Genomic DNA, 8,721 nt, shown 5'->3' with positions numbered 1-8,721 from the left:
ACACCCTGTCCAAGTGGGATTCATCCCAGGGATGCAGGGATGGTTCAACATATGCAAATCAATCAATGTAATACACTATATCAATAGAGCCAAGGACAAAAACCATAGGATCATCTCAATAGATGCAGAAAAAGCATTTGACAAAAATCCAACATGCATTCATGATAAAAACCCTACACAAAATTGGAAGAGACAGTCTCCACCTCAATGGAGGGGACAGGGGAAGGGGACGTTACCAGAACCTCTGCAGTAAGTCCTAGTCTCCTGCGAGCCACCATGGCAGCACATGGCGAATTATAGGAAAGGCAGAAAAATGAGACCGAGAAGCTGAGCTTTGGGTCTGATCAGTGCTGCTCTGGGCAGCAAAGACAAAGACCCCCTAGCTTGCAGCACTTTTTATTCAGTACATGGGGAAACAAATGTAAGAAGTGAAAATGCAGAGTTCAGTACTTTACATTGGGATAAACAAGGTGTAACAAAAGACTGGGGGGCAGTGGAAATCTAAGAACAATGAGGAACTATGCAGATGAAGATTTGGTTCCTCACTGGCATCTCCCGCAGGTGTGCTCTTGTCCTGGAGCATTATAGCATCATGGGATCACTGAGGTCTCACTTGTGACCTGAGGCCAAAATGCAATTATGTCTGTAATGTCATAGTAGCTGGCCTGTAGGCAGGAGAACTAGACCTACTCAAATGATATTTCCCTAGAATTATGTAGCATTGCTCCCAACACCTCAATCTGATAAAAGCTACCTATGAAAAACCAACAGCCAATATCATACTAAATGGTCAAAAACTGAAATCCTTCACACTCAAATCAGGTACAAGACAAGGACATCCACTATCACGACTCCTGATCAATGTAGTTTTGGAAACATTAGCCATGGCAATTAGACAAGAGAAAGAAATAAAAGGAATAAAGATAGGAAATGAGGAAGTCAAATAATCATTATTTGCAGATGACATGATACTCTATATACCCCAAGAACACCACCAAAAGTCTTCTAGACTTAATAACCAAATTTAGTAGAGTAGCTGGATACAAGGTCAATGCACAAAAATTAATAGCTTTCCTCTACACGAACAACAGACTCACTGAGAGAGAAATAGGGCAAACAATTCCTTTCACAAAAGTATCCAAAAAACTGAAATACCTAGAAATCAACCTAACAAAAGAAATCAAAGACCTCTTCTCTGAAAATGATAGCACTCTGAAAAGAGAGATTGAAGATGATATCAGAAAATGGAAAGATATCCCCTGCTCCTAGGTAGGAAGGATTAACATAATGAAAATGGCCATATTTCCAAAACTGCTGTATAGAGTCAATGCAATCCCAATTGAAATCCAAGCACAATGCTTCACAGACCTTGTGAAAACAATCCAAAAATTCATTTGGAACAAGAGACCCAGAATAGCAACAGCAATTCTAGGTAACAGAGACATGGCAGGGGGTATTACAACCCCCAGCTTTAAACTATACTCCAAAGCTAATGTGATAAAAATAGCATGGTACTGCCAAAGAAACAGACCAGGTGACCAGTAGAACAGATTAGAAGATGCAGAAACAACTCCAGACACATTCAGCCATTTCATCTTCAACAATGGAGCCAAACTCCCTCACTGGAGGAAAGATAGCCTCTTTCATAAATCGTGCTGGAGAAATTGGGTTTCAACTTGCCAAAGATTAAAACTAGACCTGTATCTCTCACCATGCACTAATCTAAAATCAAAATGGATTAAAGATCTAAATAGTAAAATAGAAATGCTGAATTGGCTGGAACAGAGGTTAGGTAGAACTCTTGAAGACATTGGTTTAGGAAAAGATTTTATGAACAAAACCTCAGTTGCCCATGAACTAGCACAATCAACAAGTGGGATCTCTTCTTATTAAAAAGGATCTGTGCAAAAAGAGGAACCACCACCAGTATGAAGAGACAACCCACAATGTGGGAAAACGTCTTCACCTGCTCTTCCTCAGACAAAGATCTACTATCTAGGATCTATAAAGAACTTAAAAAAATCAGACCTTCCATATTTAAAAACCCTATCCAAAAATGGGCATCTGAAATTAACAGACATTTCTCTGAAAAAGAAGTAGAAATAGCAAATAAATATATGAAAAAATGTTCAACATCACTGGTCCTCTGAGAAATGCAAATGAAAAGAGCACTGAGATTCCACCTCACCCCAGAAAGAATGGCTTCTACCATGAAATCAACCAATAACAAATGCTGGCAGGGCTGTGGGGAGAGAGGAACCCTGCTCCCCTGCTAGTGGGAGTGTTGACTGGTGCAAGCACTGTGGAAATCAGTATGGAGATACCTCAAAGAGCTAGGACTGGAAGTCCCATTTGACCCCGCTATTCCACTGCTGGGGATCTTCCCCAAACAATTAAAAGAATCATACCACAGTGATATACGTGCACCCATGTTCATAGCAGCGCAATTTGTGATAGCTACAACTTGGAAGCAGCCCAATTGCCCATCAACTGTAGACTAGATAAAGAAAATGTTGTTTTTTTTAATAAAATGGAGTACTACTCAGCCATAAAAAATGAGAAATTGGGGGGCTGGGAGTGCAAATGGCGTTGAGATGGTTCAGGGCCCTGTTCAAACTCCAGCGCTGACCATTCACCGGCAGAAGTGGCGGCGCAGGAGGCAGCGGTGGCCCAGCTGGGGCACGTAGCGGGCTCGCCGGGGTCGCCTAGGCAGGGAGGCCTAGGCCCGGCCCGGCCAGCGGTGCTCGCTCGCGGCGGGGAGGGAAGTTGTGGGGCCGCTACTCCTCCCCGTTGGCTGGGCTTCATATTTACCTGAGCTGAGTCGCGGACCGACCGTGGCTGGCCCTGTGCTCCTGCGGGCCGAGGCCAGCGCTCCTGCCGGCGCCCAGGGGAATATGAAACAGGTGTCAAAATGACATCCAGATTCGGGGAAACATACAGCAGGAATGGAGGCAATGGCAGTTCGAAATTTGACGAAGTCTTTTCCAACAAACGGACCACCCTTAGCACAAAATGGGGAGAGACCACGTTTATGGCTAAATTAGGGCAGAAGAGGCCCAATTTCAAACCAGACATCCAAGAAATTCCGAAGAAATCTAAAGTAGAAGAGGAAAATACTGGCGACCCTTTTGAATTTGATAGTGATGATGAGTCTCTTCCAGTTTCTTCAAAGAATTTAGCCCAGGGTGAGGGCTCCTACTCAGAGTCAAGTGAAGCAGTGCCGCTGGAGGAAGTTATTTCACTACTTGAAGCTAACAGCAGAACTGGGCCCTTGGTAAGGGAAGATGGCATTGTGTCTGCTTCGAGCTCACCTTCGGAGACTGCTCTGCCTGGGAAAGAGAGGGCCACAGACAGACTCCTGGAAGATGAGGCGAGCAGAAGTGGCTGCGCTAAATTAATGGCTACGGATAAAGTGGAGAAGTTTAGTGAAGAACATGAAAAAAATAGTCACCATTTTCACAAAAATGCTGACAACAGTACTAAGAAACCCAATGCAGAAACCACAGTGGCTTCTGGATACAAAGCAGATGAAATCAAGGAAACAAATGATACTTGGAACTCCCAGTTTGGGAAACGGTCAGAGTCCCCATCTGAAATATCTCCACTCGAGGGATCTGTGAGAACTGGTTTGTATGAGTAGGATAATGATTTTGAAGGTATCAGGTCAGAAGATATTTTAGGTTTGGATAAGGATCCTCTCTTGGAGATGAAGGATGAGGATTTAAAAACTCGATCGGAAAATCTAGATGAAGCCATTGAGGCAGACATGGTTCAAAGTGTTCTTAGGCCAAGCAACTGTAGGACGTACTGTAGGGCCAACAAGGCAAAACCCTCCCAAGGAGCATCCAGTTTTGATAAGCTAATGGACGGCACCAATCAGGCTTTAGCCAAAGCAACCAGTGAGTCGAGTAAAGATGGCCTGAATCAGGCAAAGAAGGGCAGTGCCGGCTGCGGGACCAGTCTTAGAGGGACAGTTGGCCGGACTAGAGATTATACTGTGCTACATCCATCTTGCTTGTCAGTCTGTAATGTCACCATCCAGGACACCATGGAGCGAAGCATGGACGAGTTCACCGCATCCACTCCTGCAGACCTGGGAGAAGCTGGTCGCCTCAGAAAAAAGGCCGATATCGCAACTTCTAAGACCACTACTAGATTCCGGCCTAGTAATGTTAAATCCAAAAAGGATGTTAAACTTGAATTTTTTGGTTTTGAAGATCATGATGAGACAGGAGGCGATGAAGGAGCCTCTGGAAGTTCTAATTACAAAATTAAGTATTTTGGCTTTGATGATCTCAGTGAAAGTGAAGATGATGATGATGATGACTGTCAAGTGGAAAGAAAGGCCAACAAAAAACGAAGTAAAACAGCTCCATCACCCTCCTTGCAGCCTCCTCCAGAAAGCAATGATAATTCCCAGGACAGTCAGTCTGGTGCTAGTAACACAGAAAACTTGGATTTTGCAGAGGACTTGCCTGGTGTGCCTCAAAGTGTGAAGAAGCCCATAAGTAAACAAGGAGATAAATCAAAGGAAAATACCAGAAAGATTTTTAGTGGCCCTAAACGGTCACCTACAAAAGCCGTGTCTAATGCTAGACATTGGAACCATCCAGACTCAGAAGAACTACCTGGGCCACCAGTTGTAACACCTCAGAATGGCACAGTGAGGCTGTCTTCAAAGGAACCAAATCAAAAAGATGATGGAGTTTTTAAGGCTCCTGCACCACCACTCAAAGTGATAAAAACTGTGACAATACCTACTCAGCCCTACCAAGATATAGTTACTGCAATGAAATGCAGAAAAGAAGACAAATAATTATATACCGTTGTTCAGCATGTGAAGCACTTCAACAATGTGGTGGAATTTGGTGAGAATCAAGAGTTCTCTGATGACATTGAGTACTTGTTAAGTGGCTTAAAGAGCACTCAGCCTCTGAACACACGTTGCCTTAGTGTTATTAGCTTAGCTACTAAATGTGCCACGGCCAGCTTCCGAATGCACCTGAGAGCACGTGGAATGGTTGCATTGATCTTTAAAACCTTGGATGATTCCCAGCACCACCAGAACCTGTCCCTCTGTACAGCTGCCCTCATGTATATCCTGAGTCGGGACTGCTTGAACATGGATCTCGACAGAGGTAGCTTAGATCTCATGATCTGACTTCTGGAGCTGGAACAGGATGCATCATCAGCTACGCTGCTGAATGAGAAAGACATGAACAAAATTAAAGAGAAAATCTGGAGACTCTGTGAAACTGTACACAATAAGCATCTTGATCTAGAAAACATGACAACCGGGCATTTAGCGATGGAGACATTGCTGTCCCTTACTTCTCAACGAGCAGGAGACTGGTTTAAAGAAGAACTCTGGCTTTTGGGCAGTCTGGATCATATTGTAGATAAAGTCAAAGAGTGTGTGGATCATTTAAGTAGAGATGAGGATGAAGAAAAACTGGTAGCCTCATTATGGGGAGCAGAGAGATGTTTACGAGTTTTAGAAAGTGTAACAATGCATAATCCAGAGAATCAAAGCTACTTGATAGCATATAAAAATTCACAACTCATTATTTCATCAGCTAAAGCATTGCAGCATTGTGAGGAACTGATCCAGCAGTAAAATTGCGCCGAGAACAGCATCTGTCTGGCCGACAGCAAGCCTCTGCCTCCCCAGAACATGACCAGACATGTGGGCAAGGCGGTGGAGGACTGCATGCGGGCCGTCATTGGGGTGCTGCTCAACCTCGTCAACGACAGTGAGTTTGGAAGCACCAAAACAGGGGAACAGGATGGCCTCATTGGCACAGCCGTGAACTGTGTGCTGGAGGTCCCGAAGTACCTACCTCAGGAGCAGAGATCTGACCTTCGGGTGCTGGGTTTGGGTCTACGGATAAATCTAGTGGAGTACAGCGCTCGGAACTGGCACTGCCTCATCAACATGGAAACGTCCTGTTCCTTTGATTCTTCCTTCTGCAGCGGGGAGGGAGACAGTAGCTTAAGGGTAGCTGGGCAAGTTCATGCCATGCAGGCTTTAGTACAGCTATTCCTTGAGCGAGAGCGAGCAGCCCAGTTGGCAGAAAGTAAAACAGATGAGTTGATCAAAGATGCACCCACCACTCAGCATGATAAGAGCGGAGAGTGGCAAGAGACCAGTGGGGAGAGACAGTGGGTGTCAACTGAGAAGACAGACAGTGCAGAGGGGAAACACAAGAAGGAGGAGGACAGTGAAGAACTTGACCTCGATAAAGCCCTGCAGCATGCTGGCAAGCACATGGAGGACTGCATCATGGCCTCCTACACAGCACTGCTTCTCAGCTGTCTCTGCCAGGAAAGCCCAATCAAGGTCACCACTGTGCGGGAATACCTGCCAGAAGGAGGCTTCTCCATAATGACAGAGATGCTCAAGAAATTCCTCAGCTTCATGAATCTTACTTGTGCTGTTGGGACGACGGACCAGAAGTCCATCTCCATGGTGATTGAGTATTTGGAACACTGCTAGCTGCTTTACCTTTGCTTCAGGTGCTTGGGAATGCTGGAGCTACCCTTAGACAAAGAAATATCATGAGAGGTCCTTGAAGAGAAATCAAGAGCATTCATCAGGATTTTACGACCATCTGATTTCTTCATCATGCATTCTGCGTTTGCTCAGTGACAGTTACTACGTCAATCTGCAACTATCAAAAAGGAGGGAAAAGGTTCAGGCTGCTCACAACCCGTGCAGTATTGAAATACACTTCCTGGCAGAGTCTACCCCTTCCCCCGTGTCCTTGCTTCACTCCAGGCAGGTTTGAGGGGTGACTTCATGCTGCTGTTAGTGCAGCTGCTGTGTGTGGAGCCACTGTTGTCATGCTGGCCAAGGCAGGGCAGCTCAGCGATGAGGTGTCGGAGGTTCTGAGATCGTTAAGATAGCAGCTTCGTTCCTTTTTAAGGCTTACTGGCTTTTGCTTTTTTGTCGAATGATTCCGATCATAAATAAAGCTTTTAATAATTTTGTGAAAAAAAAGAGAGAAATTAGAGACATTTATAGCTAAATGGATGCACATTGAGGCGATACTCCTAAGTGAAGTAGATAGGTCACAGATGTGTAAATACCAAATAGTTTGTCTAGCATGAGAAACTGAAAGTGTAAGGACTAAAAGGTGAAACAGGAAGAAAAGGGACAAAGGGGAAGTGGAAGTCGGAGGGGTAGGGGAAAGGAAAGAAGGGAATGGAGTTAATATGAGAAAATGAAAAAATGTAAACAAAGTCTTTGTAAATAGAGAGGGATGGAGGGGTTAAAAGGAGGGCAGGGGAAGGGGGAAAATTAAGAACCAAGAGAGATTATGTAAAGGTGCAAATTTCCAGTGATGAATGTCATTCTACTGTATACCTAAAATGTACCAATAAAATAAATTTTTTTAAAAATGAAGAAAAGAAATAGTAAAACATTTAAAATAGGCAAACAATAGAGAAATTCAATAAAACAAAAGCCTGTTTCTTCACAAAAAAATAATAAAACTGCTAAACTCCTAGGAAGACTGACAAAGACAAATAACTGATGGACACATCATCAATATCAGAACTGAAAACTGAGATGTGACTGAAGATCTGCATCCACTGCCAGGATAATAACTAAATTCTGTGAATGACTTTATGCTCATAAGATTATCAGTTTAAAAGTGATGGACCAATTTCTCAAATGCCACAAACTAACAAAGCCTAACTAACATGAATCAGAAAACCACAATCATCTTATATAATTAGAACAACTAAATTCATAACTGAAAAGCCTCCTAAAAATCTACAAATTGTTTCACTCACGGTTCTATTTATATCTAGATGTCTCTAAAGTGTAATCCAATCATAGGTGGGGCTTTTGGAAGGTGGCTGGATTCTAGGGGCTTATGGCTGACCTACCATTAGGAGGTGGGGCCTGGCTAGGAGGGAGGTCATTGTGGGTATGACCGGGAAGGTCCTATCTCCCTTCTTGCATCCTTCCTGATTTTCTATTTCCCAGTCACCATGCCATGAACAGTTCTCCTCTGCCCAGGCTCTTCAACCAGGCTGCCTTCCTGCCTTGGAGCAGGCCACTGTGGACTAAAAATGAGAGTCAAATTAACCTCTCCTACTTTATTGGTAAGTGTCGGGTATTATGTCCAAGTAACAAGAAAAGTGACTAAGACATTGAAGAATTCTACCAAATATTTTAAGATGCATTGAAGTAAATTTTACACCATCTCTTCTTCACAGATTTAATGAGGCCAAAATAAGAGAAAAACTATATGAGAAAACACAAACCAGTATCTTCCATGATCTTATTTACAAAAATCCTCTATAAAATAGTAGCACATGCCTAAAAATAGCTATACTATGATCTTCTGTCATTGATCTTGTGTAGAGGTGACTCAACATTTGAAAATCAGTCAATATGACAAACAATATTAACAGGCCAACAAATTAAAGTCCCATGATCATATCAACTAATGCATGAAAAAGATAATGAAATACCCTAGTATAAATTCAAAATTTGTTCAGATCAAGCATTATGAAAGAATTAAATAGGACTTAAAGAAATAGAGACCCATACCATGATCATAGACTGGAAGATTTAATATAGTAACAATGTCAAATGTCACCAAATTCATGTGTAATTTTAAGGAAGCTACTACCAAAATCTCTGTAAGTTTTTAACAGCTTTATGGAGATATAATCCAATTAGTACATACTCTTCCCATTTAAAGTGTA

General features: G+C 43.0%; 1 pseudogene; it reads left to right on the top strand.

The window, feature by feature from the left end:
* Positions 1-2,893: 2,893 nt before the first annotated feature.
* LOC147824611 (wings apart-like protein homolog pseudogene) lies at positions 2,894-6,863 on the top strand (annotated as a pseudogene).
* The last annotated feature ends 1,858 nt before the right edge of the window (positions 6,864-8,721 follow it).

The sequence above is a fragment of the Heterocephalus glaber genome, unplaced genomic scaffold (genome assembly GCF_053883595.1).
Source record: "Heterocephalus glaber isolate CG9 unplaced genomic scaffold, H.glaber_assembly_v1.0 deba00001532, whole genome shotgun sequence".
NCBI lineage: Eukaryota > Metazoa > Chordata > Mammalia > Rodentia > Bathyergidae > Heterocephalus > Heterocephalus glaber.
This window is presented reverse-complemented; position numbering and strand designations above follow the sequence as displayed.